Source organism: Trachemys scripta, chromosome 8 (genome assembly GCF_013100865.1).
Source record: "Trachemys scripta elegans isolate TJP31775 chromosome 8, CAS_Tse_1.0, whole genome shotgun sequence".
In the NCBI taxonomy this organism is placed as follows: domain Eukaryota; kingdom Metazoa; phylum Chordata; order Testudines; family Emydidae; genus Trachemys; species Trachemys scripta.
The window spans coordinates 26,709,196-26,731,648 of NC_048305.1; positions in this window are offsets into that span (position 1 = coordinate 26,709,196).

Consider the following 22,453-nt stretch of genomic DNA (forward strand, 5'->3'; position numbering starts at 1 on the left):
CAGAGACTTGACCAAAGTCACACAGGAATTCTGTGACAGTGTCAAGAAGAGAATCAGATCTCCGAAGTCCCAGTCCAGTGCCTTAAACACAGGTCTAGATGACACACTTCAATCCAAATCCATACTTAAGCAATGGTCCAATATGATATGGGAGGTGCCACCTTCAAGGTGAGAAATAAACTAAGGCCCTGATTGCAATTAATAACCCCCTGAACCATTTTGTACAAGAAGGGGTGAGTGCTCTGGTATCTTTCCCAAACTCCAAATCAAGTAATTATGTTCCAATTCCTTATAATTTCCCCTGCAATTTCAGTTTCAATTTTTCTTCTCTTGCTGATGTGTGTTGTTAAATAGTTGCCATATTCCACGCCAGAGAAAGATGCATTACTGTAGTGGGTGAAGTAATATCTACATCTTTCTTTCCTGTATTACCTCAGAGGGATATTGGGAGGCATAATATACTGTGAGGCTGCGGAGGGAGCACATAAAGTCTGTGAGGAAGAGTTTGTCTTATATGATTTTTTTTTTACTGACCTCTGAGGCTAATATAGAAGCGGTGGAGCGAAGCTCCATAACGTTCATTTGATCTTGCCCAGGAAGGGTGGTGGCATGTAATCTTCAGGGTAAAGTTTAAAGCAATTACCACTGACGAACCAAATATTGAGTCTTCAGACTATCTGGTTAAAGTAGGTATAAGAGCTAAGGTAGTGTGATTGGATTTGCAAACCTCGTAGAGGTTCCCCTGCCCAAGGTAAAGAAAAAAGGATCACAATATTAATAAAGATAACAGAGAAAGGTATATTATGTACCTGTGAAAAAGTCAGCCTAGCTGTTCTAATCAAAAAGAAGTGTTTTCAGATTGTGAAGCTACTTAACTCTGAGACTAAAATGTTTGTCCTAGCAAATAGAAAATATGCAGAACGGCACATCTTCATCAGATTTTCTTATACTGAACAGCTTTGACTTCATTTTTGGTGAGAAATGCATACTTTTTTATTTTGTATAGTATTTCTTCTTTTCTTCTTGTTGTCTTCAAATCAAATATGGCCTGGTTCTGTGTTTCATGATCTGTTATTGCCCTGATCAGTCTAGCAGGGAATAGCATTCAGCAGAAACAGAAAAGACCAGAAAGTCGATAGGTTGGCTATTAGGGGATTCACAAGGCAACTATGCATAAGACAGTGATGTAGTCCTGCCTCACAAACTGTGATTTTGTGATACAATCCACCCCGACTGATTGGGATGACTCTTACAGAATTCAGACTATTATGCGAACCCTTTACACTCCCTTATGTTGCCCTTCTCACAGCTGCACATACCATCAGACTCTGTCACTCTGGTTGTAACCTCGGGGTCATTGACTCTCTTCTTCCACTCACCAAGGCAGAGGCCAAAGTTTACCGCTTTTTCACACACATTTTTAGGTTCTGACCTTATAGCTGTGTCTGCACTGCTACAATGCTCATCTAGGCCTACATCATTGCCTGTCTTAATTATTGTAACTTCTTCCTCCCTGACATTTGTATCACTCCTATTCATACAAAACACAATGCTATGCTTCATTGTTGGTCAGTTAGTTCTTTTCTGATGAAACCCACTTCTTTCTTTGAATCTCTCCAATAGCTCCCTATCCTTCACCACATATAGCTCAAGTTTCCTCCCCTTATCTTCAAGGTCCTACATAGTTCTGACGCCCACCCTCACACACACTTATCTGGCCTTGTGTCTTGTCAAATAACCCTCTAATCCCTGCACCCTCCATTAATGAAGCCAGAATCATCTCCCTGTTTGTACTACTCCATCATCTATCTAGAAGCCTTCCCTTACGCACAGAACTCCCTTTCTGAGCCTATCCACAAGGCAATCATTTCAATGTTTCCTGAGAAGCCACTGCTTCTGCAATGTGTGCAAAAAAATAGCTTGCAAAAGGCCCAATCCTGCACACACATATGCACATATGTAACTTCATGCACATGAGTGGGTCCACTGAGCTCAATAAGACTATTCAGTGTGTATGTGCTTGCAGGATTGGTGCCTATGTCATTTTCTCATGTCTCTCAAGGATGAACTGCTCTCCCATATGTAGGGAGGAAGGAGTGTAAGGACAAATTGGAATTGAAGCTAGGGATTGGCATGAGAGAAAGATGAGAAGGAGATGAATTGCAGCAGCAGGGTGGGGAAGGTGAGTATAGTGAATTTAACAAGACAAGAGCCTATCATCATCCTGATCGATTTGCTTATATATCATAACCCTGTTCCCCACCCAGCTTCTGTTTATATCTGTTTAGATTCCACGTTCTTCATGGCAGGGACCACCTCCTCATTTACATTTGGAAAGTTCCTAGCACTTTGTTGGAAGCTATTGTAATTTTAAATTAAAATTATAATTCAGATACTTCTATGAGCCCACTCCCATCAGGTGCACTTTTCAATTAATTCCTTTTATCCTGGCTGCCTTTTATTTAGTCCGAAGCAATATTTTGAGTAAGATATTTTCATTCATTTTATTATGTATGATAGCTCTTTCAGTCATTCCTCACTGTTGTGCCACAAGTTCAGAGCAAATATGACCTGGTTCATGTTGCATTATCTGCTAGTGCCCTGATCAGCCTAACAGAGAATAACATTCAGCAGAAACAGAAAGGACCACAAAGTCTCAAGGTCTGCTCTTCAGGAACTCACTGTGCAGCCATGTGTAACAGTCACACACTAAGGCTTTTTTAGGTTTTACAGTTTCTGGAGCATGGACTGTGTTTGGAAAGTCCCTATTATTCTTTTTGCACTACTGCAGCCTCATAAATAATAGTGACAATTCTCCCATTGGCCCTGAGCCTGTGAGTGCTTCCTCATGGGTGCTGAACTTCTTCCACTTAGATTAGGGACCTACACCTGTGTTATATGCCTTCCCCAGGGCCAGCTCTAGGCACCAGCAAAGCAAGCAGGTGCTTGGGGTGGCAAATTTGCAGGGGCACAAGAATTCAGCATGAGAGCTGAGAACTAACAGGGAGCCTGGGAGCTGTAGTTCCTTGGTTAGCTCCCTGCCTATAGAGCCAGCCCTGGAGCAGGGAAAGGACTACATTTCCCAGTATTCCCTAGGCCTCAATTAACAGGAAAGGGAGGCAGAAGGAGTGTGGAACTGAAACCTCATGCTGCAGCTTGCTGTAAATGGTAGGGACAAAGCCAACTTAAGGTTTTTTGCTGCCACCCCACCTCAGTCCTGGGCTCCCCCCGCACTCCTGTGTTGCCCCAGCCCTGGACTCTCCCCCGCCCACACCCCCCTGCTGCCCCAGCTCTGGCCCCCACCTGCATCCCCCTGCTGCCCCAGCTCTGGGTTCTCCCCCCCCACCTGCACCTCCTGCCACCCCAACCCTGTGCTCTTCTCCCCCCCTGCACCCACACTCCCTGCCGCCCCAGCTCTGGCCCCCACCTGCACCTCCTGCCACCCCAGCCCTGGGCTCTTCTCCCCCCCCTGCACCCACACTCCCTGCTGCCCCGGCTCTGGCCCCCACCTGCACCTCCTGCCGCCCCAGCCTGGGCTCTCCCCCAAAGAAAGAATTGGGTGGACTAAATGGACATTGCACCTCTCTATCTGAAGCCTAGCAAGGCAGGTACATGGATCCCACTAGAATTTAAAATGAAAAGTAAGGGAGGGGAGGCTCTACTAGACTGGGCAGCTTTAGATACAGTACCAGGCACGTAGGAGGATTTACACTTCTGAGCCATGGAAGCAGAAATTGACTTTTCTTTTCCAGATTTAGCTAATATTCAGAAAGGGAATCCAGCACCTGCCTTCCAGATTTGAACACCCTCAAAATTCAGGAGTGCTCAAGCTCAATTTGGGCAACTGTTGCTTCATTTCTCCCAAATCAAATATACTGATCCACTGTAACTTGCTGTAGAAAAAAGTAGAATAAATTGAGCAAGAAATGCTTCCCAGTGGTTATTAGGACTGGAATTGCTATTTTCAACAGCCATTGCTTTTTTATTATTATTATTTTTAAGTTTTAGTTTTATTTGTTTAAAAGGAAGGCAGTGATATTGCACTGGCAAATTCCCGATAGAAACAAAGAATGGAACAAAAGAATAATAAAGGCATCTCAACTTTTCCTCATTTATATAGGACAGTCTTATAATATGCATCCAGATAGCCTTTAATCACTCAAGCTGAAAATTGTTCCACTTTACTGCAGTTCTGTAACCATCTGGGAACCAATCCTGTCTGTGTTCTGTGTACATCCAAAATTCCTGCTGAATGACTCGCCCTTGGAGCGAGTTACCAGTGACCAAGGGCTGGGGCGGCAGGAGGATGCAGTGGGGGCGGGGGAGGGGGAGGGCAGCCAAAATTTTTTTTGCTTGTGGCAGCAAAAAACCTAGAGCCGGCCCTGCCCTTCCCCTATCCTGTATTTGTCTGGTCTACTTGGATTGTAAGCTTTTTGGAGAAGGGACCATCTGCTGCTCTGTGTTTGTGCAGTGCCTAGCACAATAGGGCCCCACTCTTGATTGGCCCTTAGGCAATACCATAATAAACATGATTATTATTAACAAAAGTCACCATCATCCAAAACCCATGGGAGCCACTGCAAAGATGCCTATTTTCTTCTTTCCAGCAGTACCTCAGAGGGTATCATGGACTGTGAGGCTGCAGAAATAGCGCACAGAATTTGTGAGGAAGGGGTCCAAAGTCTTTGGATCAAGACTTAGGTGACTTGCCTAAGGTCAGACAGGAGTCTGGGGGCAGAGCCAGCAACTGAACCCTGTTCTCCAGAATCCAAGTCCCATATCTTCACTATCCTTTCCCTTCTTCTTTTCCTTTCTAACATTCTAGAGAATACCAGAATAGTAATTAAAAAAATAACAGTTAAATTAAAATCAAACATTTTTATCAATATCCTGTCACATTCTTTTAAATATGTTTAATATATTAATGTTAGACAAAATTAGTCAACTCTCTTCTATTTCCCTTTTGTTGTTGCATACTGAATAAGAACTATTAATCTTTAATAAAATTCTAACCAGTCACATATCAAATAATTGCACCCCAAGGCATGTGCCAAGAGTATGTGGATTAAAAAGAAAACATTCTGCATAACAGAGGTTAAGGCACAAGAAGTTATTTTTTCTTTGAGTAACCTAGCACATGCCGAGAGACAGTCTCCCCGTCCCTGTTCATATAGATTACACAGCAGCTGGAGACGAAGATTGATGAAGGAGGCACTCTATCTGGCTCCTCTTGTTTCCTTTGCTATAAAATGTTTCTAGAGGTACTATTCCATTCTGAAAGGCCCCTGCTATCTTTTTCCCGCCCCTTCCTTTTAGAAGCCAAACAGCTTTTGTATGTGATGGAGATGACTTTTATAAAACAATGTGAAATAATGGTTTTATTTTTGTTAGCAGCTGATAGAAATTTGGATAACAAATCACTAGAAGCTGAATGATATAGGTAGTGTTATACATTTAAACTACTTCACAACTAGCTAAACAAAATAATTCATCCATTGTGTAAGCACAACTTTATAACAACTCATGTATACTTTGGGTTAGTAATAGTCCATCTATCTGATGTAAGCAAAAGATAGCTTTGCTTCTCCTAAATTCATTTTATCCTTTTCCACCCGTTCCTCATCCGTGTAAGTTTGTGCTACTTAGATAATATTTCTTTAATACTGTAACATGCTAGATGAATTTAACAATATTTTTCCAATAAATTCAATTGATATTGTTTCATTATTCACTCCGCATGAATAGTTCTTTCTGAAGCCAATGTTTATCTTTTAATTATTATGCTATTAAGACTGGGACCCAGCTCTGCTACATTCTTTGTATGTGACATTGAGCAAGTCACATAATTGTTCTCATCCTCTCCATCTTTCTCTGAGCAAATACCCTGTGTCTGTCTTGTCAAGGAGTAATTTGTGGGTTGACCAGAAGCTCTGAGCAAGAGGCAGCGCATAGTCGGAAAGTCACAGTCTGTTTTCCACTTCTTGCCCCTTTCTCCCAGGGCAATGGAGGGAGAGTAATCAGTGCCAGCCCTATAGCTGGGATGGATTACTTTCCCTGGTGCACTGGCTCAGCTTCACTGGCCCACACATTAAAGGCATGGAGCCAAGTCTCTGGTTACTCCCTGAGCACCTGCATGGGGAAGGCAGTAGCTCTCCTATCCACCATATGCACTGCTACTCTGTGAGTGCTTTAGCTGGGTCACAATCTAGCCCTTGGACTATAAAATCTGTGGGACAGTGGATGCTGTAACTATGGGTAGTAAGAGCTATTCCCCCTATTCCCTTCAAATAAAATTTAACATTCACTGTGTGACCCATATTTTCCTCCTCAAAATACTGAACTAACTCCCTTTAAAAACTCACATCTGTGACTCCTTTTAACGTCCCTATTCCATATGGAAACTCAATTTGTATAACGGAATTTAGCTGAAAATGCCATTATTCCATGTCTCTTGTTCTTGCATTTGATATTACAGTAGTTCAAAGAGAGTTGTAGAACTTTCCTTTATTCCCTTGTGAATTGTGTACACCCAAATGGAAATCACTGTTTAGCAGTACAATTTCCAAAGGGGCTCAAGCTTGCCCTCCCTGGTAGGTGCATTTGTTACTTTCACACTGCTCTGTCACACTGCCTGGTATGGGACAAAGCTAAGAGCACCAATCTCAACAGGGATGGAAAACATGGCATGTATCCCAAATGGGTGGTATATTATATCATAAGATTTCACAAAGCCAGTAACAAATGTGTGCTTCCAAAATACCATGCTAGTTAGTATGAAGCCACAGATGTCGCCTTCAGGCCCTCTAGCCCCTCATGCACCACCCAGAATTCTATGATAAATTATAATTAAAACCCGAAATCACATATATTCGGTTCTTCCAGTTCCAAAGAACAAGACACACGCACTAGTCAAAATATATTTCAGATCTATCCAAAACCACACTGGTAGCTTGGCTAAAAACTAAAGATTTATTAATATAAAAAAGAGAAGAGAGTTATCAAATGGTTAAAGTGAATCATATACATTACAGCTTATTTCAGAGTTTGTAGATCAGGATAATAGCAGTGATCTTAAATCTGCTAGTTTGCAATGAATCTCTCTGTTACCTCCAAAAAACTGGGGATACTCAGTCCTTTGTTTAAAGCTTCCCTTTGTTAGAAATCATAGTCCAGAGATGTGGATCAGGAAAGATACAAAGAGGTGATGTCAGTCTCCAGTTTATATCCTCAGCCCATGTGCATGGAAAGTTACTGTCTTAAACATGGAGTCAGTGATTGCATGTTCTCAGGCTGACTCACTGGGCCTCCATTGTCCATATGCTCTCTGAGGTGTCCTCCAGAGGCACCCATTGGAAGAGTTGATTCTCCCTAATGGCACATCAACTTGGCTGGATGGTCTTGATGTAAATCTGTGGGGATATTACCCAGGAACACAAAATGTTTGAGATACAAACTCATAGCAGAGAAACATAACTTCATATACAATGATGATACATACATATAAATGGGATAACATTGTTCAACAGATTACAACTTTTCCAATGGTACCTTACAAGGCATATTTTGTATAAGGTTTATCACAATTGTGCAACACTGGGGATGCATCTGTGGCTATAACAGTGTTGATACATTAGTATAAACATAGTCATCTTTCTTTTTATACAGCGTCACAAGCTCTAATTATTCTGATGAAAACACGCCACCCTAGATAGCCCTCTTTATAGGCCTGATGTGAAAATCCACCAATGTCAATGGCAAGACTCCCATTGACTTCAGGGGCTCCTTGGATCAGGTTCTAAATTCCACCTGTAATTTATTAAATAAATTCAGTCTAATCCGATTGCTCCCTGTACATGTTGAGTTGAAGGCTTCCAGGCTTCAAGGTGCACCAGAGCTCTAGCCTTACACATTAGACCTGTGTATACTGGTCTCAGTGTTTTCTGCAGATGCCCTCAGTGATACTGCTTTGCTGCTGTGGATGATTGGCAATATGTGTTATTGCAATACTGAACATTGTTTTCTGTAAAACTCCTTTTCAATATAACTTTTGAGTTTTCCCTTGTTTTGGAGTGGGAAAAAAAAAGAAAGAGGCACAGAAGCTTCTGCATGATTAAAGACATGACACCTGCAGCCTGATTCTCTACTCTCTGACACCTGGGCAAAGTGAGTGTAAAATGCTCCTTCACCGGAAATATGCATGCACCGTCAACAGTGATAGACAAATACACAAAGTCCAAGACAGTGGAGATTCAGGCCCTTTTGTATTTAACATCTAGATGTTACAGAATAACATGCTATTATTAAAAGATGAATGAAGCTGAACTTGTGTCTATAAGGGACAAAAAGGGGTTCAGATGATACTTTGCTGAATACTGTCTCATTGAGGTAGCCTTTAATGCTCAGAGGCTTAATTTGCTGATTCAAGGACCAGTCTTGAGAAATGTTGAGCATTTTCTGCGTGGTGCTGAACTCCCTCAATTTTTATTCACCCTGTGGGAGTTGAAGGCGTTTAGCATCCTGCAGGATCAGCAGCATAACTGTAAGTTTTCAGATGTTAATCGTGTTGACTGGATTATTTTGTCTTTGTTGGGGGGGGAGGGGGGGAGTTGGGAGTATGGGGAAAGCTCTCTTGATGTTTGGATCATTACACCTGGGAACAAAAAGCAGTTCTGGAGCTCTACAGGCACCATTCCTCCCTTGCACATGTCTTTTGCAAAAGACTGTCAAGGCAGCAGTCTGATAGGAGCTAGTAGCTATTCCAAGCATGTTCCTGCCTGCAGGGTGCCCTATTCATAGGAAGGTTCCTCCGGAGATTTAGGATTGGGTTGGGGATTATTCAGGAGGAAAAAGAGAAGAAAGGGAAAAAAAAGATGTGAATGAATAAATGATCTGTGCTGGCTTTCTCTGGGGATATGAAGTGAATACTCATTGTATAATTTGATTTTGATACTCAGATCTAATTAGGAATAATCACATTTACATGAATTTCCCCCCTGCTTTTTAGTTTCTCATAAATGTGCTTTGGTAGGTTGTGCCACCTTATATTTTGATATACTACTCTATTTATCATTGACTTGATAGTTCATGACTTAACTCAGTGTATCTGTTATGTTTTTAAATGAAACAGTTTCCTAGTTTTATTTCCAAATTGTTGGCAGAATTTTAAACAGATGGGGCTGATGGGTTTTTTTTTTCTCTTTCCAACATAATTCAATGTCTACAACTGTGTTATGTATTATAATAAACCACATCTCCCAGAAAATCAGCTCAAGATCCTGTTTGCACTGGAAATACATTTAAATAGGGATTTTCTATTTATTTTTTTCACTCCACACACTGCAGACCTGTCCAAAGCAAAAAACAAAAAAAAAAACAAAAAACAAAACCTACTGGAATGACAACATAAAAAATGATATCCCTACCAATGCAAGCCTCTGTCCTTGGGGGCTCCAGGCTTGTGTATTATCACTATTGTCTAGAACAATATTATCATACCCATCAAAAGCACTTTGTCCAGGTAGTGCTCCTTCTTGTGAAACACAGAATTACTTTATTGTGGAAAGCTCAATCAACATCACTGACCTCAGAATCTATTAGATATTATTTCTTTGGAGAATCGCCTCGATCCTGCAAAAGACTGTGTTCCATGCCAGGAGAGCCATCTCTGGGACTGGGACCAAAGAGGTCAAGCCACAAACCAAGATTAAATGAACAGGAGTAATGTGGATCCTTTCAACACCAAAGTATCTGAATGAAAACTACATGTACAAATTTCATTGATGGGACTGGATTATTAAAATCCAAACCTGAACTGTACTGAATGTACAGAATATCATTTAATATTATTCAAATCCAAATCCCAATTTGTCCCCTCCTCCCTGGTCTGGATTGAGGTACTATTGTGCTCAATGTTATATAGACTCAGAGAAAAGATTAAAAGAAATTCACTGCCCCAAACAGCTTAAGAAAATAACAAAAGTTGATAAAGTGACACTGCTAGAGTGCAGCACTCTATGACAGAGTATGTGTATTCCCTGGGGAAGTGAGGAAAAAGTAAAACCCGCTTATTTACTTCAGCTGCTTGTCTTTATTGCAGGCATCTGTGAGTGAGTAGGACTGGGTCACTTGTGGGCAACTGGTGATTCTGTCTATTCATTTCACCTGGTCTGAGTGCTTTGAACCGGAGTAATCCCTGGTGATGTCATGCAGGTAGAAGTAAACTTAGCTCCTTTCCTTTGTGTGGAGGCAATTGTTTGCTTAGCTTAGCCTAGTTGTCATCAAACTCTTTCATATTGTGACCCTCTTTTCCTTATCAGGACACTCCCATGGAGCTGGGAACTAGCCAGGATCCCCTCTTCGAAATACAAGACACTCTTGGTTTGGTTAGTCAGTTTTAATTAGTATCCACTTTCTGACTGAGCCTTGTCCAGCTTTGCATTTTATTTCTCTCTCCTTTGTTTCTGGATCTCTCACAGTAACATTTATATATATAAAATAACACACATTGTATAATTTCATTCTGGTTTGACACAATTCCTCCTCTTATTATAGCAATGATATTGCTTGGTGTGTTTGTTTTCTAAATTAATCTAATTAAAATAAATAAATAAATACAAATTCTTACACATTCCTATCTACAGTTGTTAAACTGAAGACAAAAATCCCCAGTATGAGATCTAGGTTTAAACTAATATTAATTTAGGTCCTGGTTCTTCATGCTAGCCTGAGTAGCAAATTCCTACACCTGTACAAATATGCACCCACCTGGATCCAGTTATGTACCGGAGGACTTAGACTGTTGCAGTGTTCATGATTTTTTATCCTAACCCTCACAATACTTGATAGTTGGGGGGAAGTTAATCATGTGAATGTGGGACTCAGCTTTTCTTTAAAAATAATCTAAGTTTCTAGCCCTCATGGCTTCTGAAAGAAACTGGAAAATATGAACCCTAAAGACTCAAACATCAGAAGGTAAATAAAAAGATCCAGTTTTAAGCCAGTATCATGGTTGGGGGGGTTGAAATGAGATTTTTGACCCCAAGGGGTTGGTGATACTGAGATTGTATTTGGGGTGTGGGGTAACCTTTATCTGATAGTTCCCACTTCAAGCCTTAGTGAATTGTAGCTATTTTATGCTGTGACAATTAGAGCTGAGTAAATTCTACACACACACACACACACACAAAACCCAACCCTGTGAATATTCATTCGATTTCTCAGTGAATTTCCTTCAATGGTGTTCACACCCTTTCTGTATTTGCTTTCTATCAATATTCTAGCAAATGACTTTACTGGCAAGAATATTCGGTGAAACAGCCAATTTTAAGCACACATTGCAAGAATATTCACAGAAGCAAGTATTCACACCAGAAACCTGATCCTAAGAGTTACTCACCCAGTCAGGGAACACAAACATACCATGCAATCTATGTTTCCAGTCAAAACAACTCAAATTTGAATATCATATTATTTCCATGAACTATTGGTGAATATGCCACAGATCAAGACTTAGTGGCAGAAATCATTCAGCTAACAAATTTGAGGGGAAAAACATGCTGTCCGTTTTCAGACAATTCAAGAAAAGAGGTGTAATTTATTGAATAAATTATTTAAAAATTATGTTCTTGTATTAATGCTATAATGTTTAACATAATAGAACTATGTAAAGCACTTGCTGTACAACATGTACTTGTCCTTATTTTCTTTTCAGTGGATGAAACAAAATATTCAACTAACATAAAAGGGTAATGCACCTGGGATAATTTATATAGCAAGTTTCTGTCTCTGCTATAGTTCCAACTACACTCAGATGTGATATTAAAAGAGCAAGGTATAAAGTTGCACATACTCTTTAAAATATATTTTTAAATTTGATTTCCAGAGATACTAAACACTACTATTTCAAATTAAACAGTGTTGTAATGACCACTTTCCTTAATACTGTGTTATCCTGTCTTGAAATTCTTAATGAAGATGAAATACTGTAGCTTGAACCAAGTAACTAATAATAAAGAAGGTTTTTCCTGTAAATCTGTGGAGGTCAGCACCCTCCTGCATCATTAATTTTAGATTTTTTGGGGGGAGAAACAGTAGCTGGACATACGCATCTGGTTTTTCTTTTGAACATTTTCTGGTTCCTGTCCAACTTTTCTCTTTATCTCCCACATACCAGCTTCTAGGTATCTGTCTCCTGATAGTAGAGATGTTTAGAGGATTAGTGCCTTGATTGGCAGGTTGGCTAACATTACAGGTCTGTTCATGTTGAGCTTTCCTTCATGTTCTAAAAAAAAAAAACTACCACAGACAAGGTTAAAAAAAATCTTGCTTCTCTTGTTGTCAAACTGTACATAACTTCAAAATATAATCAGGACTGGGATAGCTTTTATTGCAGACCCCAAAGAAGGTAGAAACTGGATGATCATTTCCAGTCTATTTGTCTAATAACTTAGAGAGATGGCAGGCTACGTAATTCACAGGGAGAAACGGCAGAAAACTCAGCATCATATACTGTAGCTACTGCTAAATTAATAAATTACAAATCCATATTATTTCATAAACAAAGTAAAAGCCAAACATTGTCATCTGCTTCCCTAAGTGTGTGTGTGTGTGTGTGTGTGTGTGTGTGTGTGTAAAATAGTATGGTAGGCTAAGTCTAAGTCTCAATATCACAAAAGTTTAATAGGAACCAGTGTTAGATAATGTAATCTGTATATGCTGTGCAAGGCAGAATGAAATACAGAAAAAATATATAAAATGCTGATGAGGAAACATAAAATAAATACATAAATAATAAGCAAAATACATATCACCCAAAAGTGTGTTGTGTACCTTGCAGAAGACGTAAGACATATTTTCTGGATTAGAGTGCTTAAAATCTAAATCGGATACTTTTTGGGAAATTTCCCCCTTTGACTGGAAAACCTTTATGAGTGCCTGTGAAGTGGAAAAGGGGAAAATTCCATGAGCTTCCCTCTCATGGAGTCCTCATCAAATTGCTTCATTGTGAGTGGGGTTTGCCATCAAACCCCACTGAACCCCTAGAATCCATGTAGAACTGGAGTGTTCTGATACAGGCGTTCACATGTAGGCCTCTGCCCCAGCTTTCCTGGATTTCCTTGCCTGCTGCTGCTCGTTCATACCCATTTTGAAGTCTTCCCCAGCACAGTAGAGGAAATACACAGAAATTAATGAAGCCACAGTCTGCAATAAAGTTTAATGCTCTTATGGCTGTTTGTACAGGCGAAGTGTCTCTCTCTGCCCCTGCCCCAGTGACTTACTCTGCATTTCATACCAAGTGAGAGCAGAATTTGGACCAAAATGTTTTGTGACTTTTTGATTGGATTCAGAAATGATCAGGTAATAATAAAAGGCAACCCATCCGTTGCTCAAAGCTGCAGAATCTCTTGGCACAGTAACGTTTGTAGAAAATTAATGTCATTTCAAGTCTCTTTCAATCAGAGCTTAAGATGTGAATAATCTGAATGACCTGTGTGTACAAAAAGTGCTTCCTGCACTTTTCAAACTTTAAAATTACTACAACTTTACCTAGCTCCCTATGGAGATAATCCATTGTATTTCTCAATAGCTTATAATCTAGTTTTGAGGGCTGGAGGGGGGAGGCTTCGCTGGTAGGAAACTGAAAAGTAGCTGAAATATTGTAATATTACAAAATATTCCCTTGATAAATTTGCTAATTAAATTGTTATGGAAAAATTGCAAGGAGACATGAGCCCTAAGGGAAAGCTTATGGCTTTTTTTTGAAGTTTTCCTACTAGAAACCAAACCTTACAGCACTTATAAAACATTATGTTTCATGAGGTCCAAACTTAGATATGTTGAGTTGTTTTGAAGTGGCATCAAATAATTGATCAGCAACTATAACTGTGATTTATAGAATAAAATCAGAGCTGAGTTGTAGCAAATAATTGCAAAAATAATTAAAGTCACAAATCTTCCTGGTAACAATATGAAACATTTCTTTGTAGTGCCCCACAGGGATGGGACTGCTGGCTTTCACTGGATTAACACCTGCGGAGGGGTTGCAGGTGGAGGAGGGGGAAGAGAAGAGAGAGGTGTACATAGGAGTAAAATAAACATATTAGCCTGCTTTTAAACAAAAATGTAGGAAACCCACAAACCTATTTACTTGTATGTAAGAGTAAATCTTAAGGTTTTAAATGCTATTTCTTTTCAAAGAATGTGGTTTATTATAAATCCTTTAATGAACGTTTAAAATAGTTGATTTAAAAACCCTAGGGATCCAATTCAGTCCTGTTGATATGTTTCAGAGTCATGTAAGCATGTTCATGTCTGCCTCTTGATGCAGTAAAATAGTGAGAGTATTGTACCAAATGACCAACCAAAATGAGCTATAATCAGCTGAATTCAAGGTGTGGTGTGGGAAAAGTACTTCTGCTATGAATATTTATTTATTTACTTTGGAGTTAAGCAATAAGAAAAACTCGTGTTCCAAGTTCTAGGCCCTTTTGACCAATGCTAAAAAGAGCTCCATGCAAAAAATAAGTAATACATATTGTATATCCATTTCTTACTGAATCTCTCTTTGGAATTATAATGCTTCAGATTTGCTCAAAATGGATCCAGTCCTGCTCCTGTTGAAGGTGATAGAAATGTTGTCATTAATATGAATGTGAGTAAGGTTGGGCTCAATGTTTGTGTTATACATGTATATAGAAGGGGCAACATTTACTTTTTTAATACTAGATCTAGAGCTAGGTGAAATTTTTTTTGATGAATAGTTTATTTGTTGAAAAATGAATTTTTGGGTTGACCAAACTATTTTTTAATTCAGGGCAGGGGTTCTGGAACAATTTGTATAGTGGGGGTGCTAAGAGCCATTGAACCAAACTATAAACCCTGTAAAGAATGGAAACCACTTCAAGCCCGGGAGTTCAGCAGCACACCCAATCCTCCAGCACCCTTAGTTCCAGCACCTATGAGACTTAGGTGCCATTCTCAAAACCACCAGTGGAGGAGCACTCACCTTCCTTGAACAAGTCACAGGATTTCCATAGTCTGAGGTCTGATCCTGCCACCCTCATTAGTCATTTGCAAAACATTTAATTAAAAGACATATTTATATTCATCTGAGCCAACTATTACTCTCAACATGTGCTCAAGAAATTGGCTCAGAAGCAACTCTCCCCTTATGGAGAACCCATAGAAAGTTGATTCCCTAAAGGAGGTTTTGTCCATCTGTTTGCAAGATGCAGACTCTGTGTTCCCATTCCTGGATTATCAAAGAACCATTTGGGAAATTTCTTTTAACACTCCCATGTAATGAAAAACATTCTTTGGGGCAGTTAATTAAAATCTACATTTTTGCCTCTCACCTCTCAGAAGCAGTGGGATTTCAATCTGTTTAGTTCTCATAGGACAAAAGGCAGTTTAAACTAAAGAAAATAGTGCCGGGGAAAGTTACATTTCACAATAGTACTACAAGAATGACCTTCTTACTTGCATTTTTGGAGTAAGTGCAAAGTTAGTGATAGGGCAACACAGTTAATGGTAACAGGGAACATGACCTAAAATAAAAGATCCCATGTAAACCTGAAGAAAAGTTCTTTTTTGTGAGTCCCTTAACATCAAGTATGGAATAAGTTCAGCAGCAGATACAGATACACGATAGAGATAAAAGTTGTAAAGTGTGGATCACAGGGAAGATTTTTGTCCAAGATCAGGTTTCACTGGTCAGCAGGAAGGCATCATTTAAACATGTCATATTTTTTTAAATTATTATTAGTCCAATCTGGTCAGATGCAAAGCATTTGATTACAAGGCTTAAGTCTAGTAAGAGCAAAAGTCCCCAATAAAACGTCTCTCGAAGTTAATGGGAATATCCTGCCATATTTTCCATTGTTCTGTTTCTGATCCTGATCAGCTGTTTAACCCAACTGCGATATAAATTTTAAGTAGAAATGCATTTCCTTAAACTGTCTTCGAAATTAAGTGGTTAAATTGTTCCTTTTTGGATCTCATGGAACAATATCAGTCATCTTGTGTCAAAGAAAAAAATGTTTAATCTTTGACAGAAATGAATTACTTCATATAGGACAGCTACATTTTGTCTGATACTTGTTGTCAGCTTTCACTGGGAGATGAGGAACTAAGAAATAGATTTCATCAAATTCTGAGATGGGAGGAAATGAAATCTTAGCAAAGAAAACAAGTTATGCCTCTGAAATGAATAGTACAACCAAGAAGATCTATCAGGTGAAAAGTGAATGTTAAAATCATTTGCCAAAAGATGGCTTAAGAAATGCTGGGGAGATAATAGAGAGTAGAGAGCCATCGTATTATTAGTTTGTGAAATGTTTCCTCGTTTAAGACATCTAGGAATTTTTGAATTATCTAAATATTCTTTGATTTTTCACATCTTTGCATGAAACTCAAGCGAGCTGCCTTTTTTGTTCATTAGATCCATAATGTAAAGCTAATCACCACATTGTAATATATATAGTTCTGTATGCAATCTCCTTCTGATAATTTCATTTTCAAAAGAAGAGACTGCTATCTCTGTCCTATATCAATAAGAAATAGAATCTTTAAATTGTCAAAGGATGGGTACTAGTGGCTTGCTGGATGGTAATTGGATAAGGAAGCTTTCAGTCTAACTCTCTGGTTGAAACTGGGCTTCTGGTATGTTGATTGGAAAAGTGAGTAAACATGGACAAAGCCTCTATAGGTCTGGGGTTCTAGTTTGGTTCAGATAGATGCATCACTCTGCAAAGGTTTTCCCATTAGACTCCTATCGTATCTTCTGGTCCTAGCCACAAGAACTGCTTCTTCTCATGGTACTTCTGGGTCCTGTCTCAGCCCCAAAAGTAAAATCCATATCCTTTAAAAACTTGGCTTGAGTTTGGTTGTAAAAACGGCTGAAGATGCAGAGTGCAAGATCAATTCTTATTTCTCTGAATTCCTCCATCCATCCCTTGTTGTGTCAGAAAGTCACTAACATCTGATGGCCTCTGGCAGCTCGAACAAGTTGCAAACTCAGTCTAATTCTTGAGGAACTGAATCATATCACAAAAAATAAACCATCAGCATTAGCACTGAACTAACTTCTTTCCTTTCAGTACAAGGATTCATAGATTCCAAGGCCAGAAGAGACCATTATGATCATCTTCTCTGACCTCCTATGTAATACAGGCCATAGAAATTCCCCAAGATAATTCCTAGAGAAGATCTTTTAGAACAGGGGTTCCCAAACTTGGTTCACGGCTTGTTCAGGGTAAGCCCCTGGAGGGCCAGAAGACGCTTTGTTTACCTGAGCATCCACAGGTACGTCCGCTCCCAGTGGCCGTGGTTCGCTGTTCCTGGCCAATGGGAGCTACGGAAGTTGCACAGCTTTGATCATGTCCAGAGATAGTCAGGAATGCAGCCTGTTGGCAGGATTTATAAGGCAGTTGAAATACTGTGGTGGATAGAACGCATATGAGGCATTGCACTGCCACTAACTATTTTCTAGCTCTTTTAGATAGAGGAATCCAGTCCTCAGGACTGACAGGTCAGTCCAGCAGATTTAACTATCATTAGATTCATAAATATTCCCATGCTCTGAGGCTGAGTTCTTAATAAATCACAGAACATGAGATCAGAGATATAAGATACGTACAGCCTATTTAATGTGTAATAAATATGAGCCCTGAGACAGTTTCATGCTACTTCAGTAAAGAGGAAGGAGGAGGAGAGAAACTACAAAGAGAAGGAAGATTCTTCATTAAGTTGATGTCAGTTGGAGGGTTGTTATTTCTTCTCCTCCTACTCCTACAGCAAAAAGCTTAATGGCAGAAGCTTCTGATCACTGACATGAAGAGGTTGGTTAATGGAGAGATTCAGGAACACACTTATTCAGGGAATACTCTTTTACTGAAAACAGGAGCGGGCTCTGTCAATGGTTGTGCTATTTCCAGTCAGCTAATCCCAGTCGAATATAAACACGGAGCACATTGGGTATTGTCCTGTTTGCTGCCTGTTTTCCTCCCAGAAGAGAGCTGGCACTTCTGGCTGAAATGTCAGAAGAGGGCTGGGCTGTTAAGTAGCTATTTTTAGATTTTACTTTTCAATTTTTTTTTCTTTCTTAGTGCTCATCAAGATAGAAGTAGCTTCACTTGATTTATTTATGGGCTAAGTAAAATAAATAGATACACTTGCCCTAATCATTCCCATGTACAAAGAAAATGTTACTGTGTATATTCAATTTCTTATTTTAAAAAATGGTAAATACGGTTACTGTTCCAGTCTGACACAAACCAACAGCAGCTGGGGAATTCACTGTAAAACATGGCACTCCATACTACACTACCCTTATGTGTGCGCAGTGCAGGAGAGATAGGGTAGGAGGGGATAATTGTTTCACTCTACAATGGCAGAAGCTGGGAGTATAGCATAGACCACATCCTCAAGTCTGCATAGCTGGCCGTGCAGAGGTGAAGCCCTCCCCTGCTCTTTGCAGCAGTTGGTTTTTGCTAGGCCACAAGTGAGGTGAGAGATAAGGCTCTGCACCTAGCCCCTTTCCCTCACTATTGTGCAACTTTATGATAGGGCTAGGCAGTATCTGGCCATGTGTTTCTTCTTGACACACCTATGCTGTTTCTAGGAGTCTCAATTGTATAGGACCAAATGTAGACCATGGATTTTCAGCTGCATGTACCAGGTCACAGTGTCCAAATATAAATTCTGTAATTGTCTCCCTTCTCAATAATTGCTGCATCAATAATACATTGAACACATCTTACATAAAATGTTCTCAAGTCTTGTGCAATAAAAGGATTATATCACTATCAGAGTACTGTCTAATGAGATGCTCTGAGTACCTTTCCCAGAACTGAAGAAGAGCTCTGTGTAAGCTCTAAAGCTTGTCTCACAACCAAAGTTGGTCCAATAAAATATATTATCTCATCCAACTTGTCTCTCTCTCACTAATAAGATTCTGCCCTGGAATTTACCCTGGAATCTACCCTTCTGAAAGAATTTGAGAGACCTTAACAGAGTTGTAGTCTCAAAGACTACCATCTAGCTGACCAATAAGCATATGGTGGTTAATAATTTCATGCTTGAAACATTGGAAAACCAGCATTAGCACAAGAATGTTTCCTATTACCACTTTGTTTTTAAATACTGTAGAATTAACTTAATGTTCAAACATCTCATCTCCCTAAGCTATTAATACGCTCCAGAAATGTTACAGCAAGAGGGAGTGAGTTTCAAATCCCGTTCATATAACTGAGATTTGAAATGAACTCCATGGCCGATGAGCACCCTAGAGCTTGTTCAGTTTGTCAAAACATATGAAATTTCTCCCCTATCAACACATTAGCTTTTCTCTATGATTCACAGCACAGCCACAAATATATATTTCCTTCTTTGGTTTAAGTAAAATATTCAGGGTGATCCTGTTGTTCAGGAGTATAATATCAGCTTGAATTAGATAACATGTAATTAAATAAATTTAGTAACAGCTGAACATAAATTACTTGATTTTTGTTGCTGTTCCATATTTAATGCCCAGGACCTCAAGAAAGCTAAAGCAAAACCATATTTTCCACATACAATGAGAATCTGTGCTGGGAATTTCTTTATTTGCATGTGTGTTCTCCCCCATTCCAAGATCTTGCCTTACAATTTAGAGGTTTAATACTCTGATGAAGTAATTCCAGACATCTCTCACTAGCTTGCCCCGTTTTTCTATTAGACCTATAGCTCCATTTTTCAATGGTCAAATACTTTGTCTTCACTTGAAAGTAATGTGCACACTGAATTCTATTTTAACCTCAGTAATAATGTTTGAAATATTATCTTAACTAACAGATATGACTCTGAGGCTCTGATCCTGAACACCTGTGTGCTTGTGCTTAACTTAACATGCCTGAGTAATCTTTCTGGATGTGTATAAGTGCTTGTGGTATCAGGCCTATGTCTATATGTACATACCATATTAAGGAGACACCTGGCAGCTACTCCATAGTTAGCTTTGCCTTCTAAAGCGGGTTTAAAATTGAGCATGTCAGTTTCTTTTCTAAAATTATGTGGACAAGCGGTATGAAATTTCACACAGGGTTAATTTTATGCCTTTTTAATTGTATATGTAGTTTTTTTGTTCAGTTTCTCTTCATATTTTTTTGACCAATATCTCTTAAAACTTGTGTAGCTACACAAAACATGATAGACAGGTGGATCTAGAGTGGGTGTCACACAATGGGTACTTTTAAAAGAAATGTTGGATAGCTTGTAGCCATTATTTGTGACTATAACTGAAAGCATATGCTTTTCACACAAACCTGATTGATTTGAGGGGCAGGGGCAGGCATACCTGATAGGGCGTGCTGGATGTTCAGAAGTCATTGCCCGTTGGGAGGGGGAACGGGCACATAAAAATTTCTCCATTAGGATCTGACTTTTTCTGGCATATTTTATCCTAAAATGGAGCAATGTAGTAATGCTAACATTTTATAGTAACATTGCCTTAATAAAAAGTTTAAAGGGGGGGGGAAGGGTGGGTTTCATATGCATGAGTGTTTATGTCAAGTGGCTGAAAGATTAAAATATTCTCCATTAGCAACTGAATTCATACTTCCTCATAGGTCTGCAAGAAACCCACAAAACCAAGCAAACAAAAAGTCAAATCGCCTAACAGTAAATAGGTTCCTCTTTATCACGGTCACAACTACAGCACGCTAGTGATCATGCATTGTAACCTTAATTGTGTGACCCCCACACTGCATGTCAGCTTTCTATTGCCCCCTTTCATTACCTTTCTGAACACACCCCTTTACCATACTACCTTTTCCCAGTACAGACAACTACTACACCAAACATCCACTACAATTGCTAGGGTTTTGTTTTTGTTTGAGAGAATAGGAAGGAATAATCTGGTAAAAGTGTATGTACAGAGGAGTGAAAAGGAATGTCACAGGCTGACAGCTCTCTTTGAGAAGGAATGGGTCCAGTTAAACTGTGACTATTAGACCACCTCCCAGTAGGGCCTGATAGAAGACATTTGTTATCTACTAAAAATCCAGGTGCACAGGCAGCAATTAGGACAGACAGGAAGCAGCAACTGAGGAGACCCTGTAGTGAGCTGAATGAGGCCTCCACCCACCACTGAGAGTTTGTGAGTTGCTGGGGAAGAGCTGGCACAGAGAAAGACCAGGAGAGATTTGGTGGGTCAGGTCAGGCTGGAATGGGGGAACCCTAGCTGAGCAGAAGGCTTATGGGGTGCTCCTAGGTAAGGACGAAGGTCCAACTCAGCCAGGGGCAGACCAGGCCCAAGAGCAGAGGGTGATTCTGGAGGACCTCAGCAGGGGTAGGAGTCCCAAGCAAAAGAGGCCCGGGGAGTGGAATAATGCAGGGAGTCCATTCAAAGGAGCCTGAGATGAGGGTGCAAAGAAAGGCCGGGATAGGGAAGGGCTCCTGGAATAGGAACCCAGGAGTCATGGAACAGGGAATATTACTTCTCCGGTAGATGATCTTGGGAGGGAGGGCTTGGGATAGGGCCAACAGAACTGGGGAACTGCTTCCTCATTAATTCATTTTACTTTGAGGGTGTAAACTGTTTCATCTTGAGAGACCTATCAGTGTATATACAAATATTAATAAATGATGCCTAGAAACAGGGGTTTAATTAGACTCTGAGAAGGACATCATTCCTTTACTGGGCAGATGAGATGACTGCTGATCTGATCTGCTGGGGGTGAGAGGTGTGGGAAGAAAAGAATAGGCAATTTGGTCAGCTCTGGGAACAGAAAACGGGAAATTGAGGTAGGACATGGCTGTCGTGCTATGACACCAGCAGGCATCTTGATGGGGCCAAGCCCTGTAACAGAGGGCAGAACTGTGGTGCATGATCTGTGATATATGGTACTTATAGTAATGGTAAGATGTGTGCTTGTGAGTGTAGAAGTAGAGGGTAAAGACTACTAATTGGCTTAATTTTTATTTCCCCTTAGTTTATGGGATTCGTGTCAGTTTTGGTGTACGTGTGTAAGAACCTCAACTGCTACACAAAAGGACTTTGTGAATTTTATCTGTGTGGGTTGATGGGTTATATACTATATATAACTATAATGTTCTGTATAGTGAAATGCATTATCATTGTGCTAATTGTATTAATTTTGCACCTTTGAGCAGCATGCCTGAACTTTCCTTATTCATACAACTCTGCTGAAGTTTATTTTATTATTATTTGTATTACCTTAGTTCCTAGGAGCCCTAGGTATGGACAAAGACCCCATTGTGCAAGGCATTGTACAAATAGACAAACAAATAGACAGAACAAAAAGACAGTCCCTGCACTGAAGAGCTTACAGTCTAACTAGACAAGACATATACAGAGTGGGGGAAGGGGAATAACACAGAGTGAATATGTTGGCAGCAAACATCATATTAGTTCCATGCTTTCTTTGTGAGTCTAACTAGGAGGGGATCAGCTAGA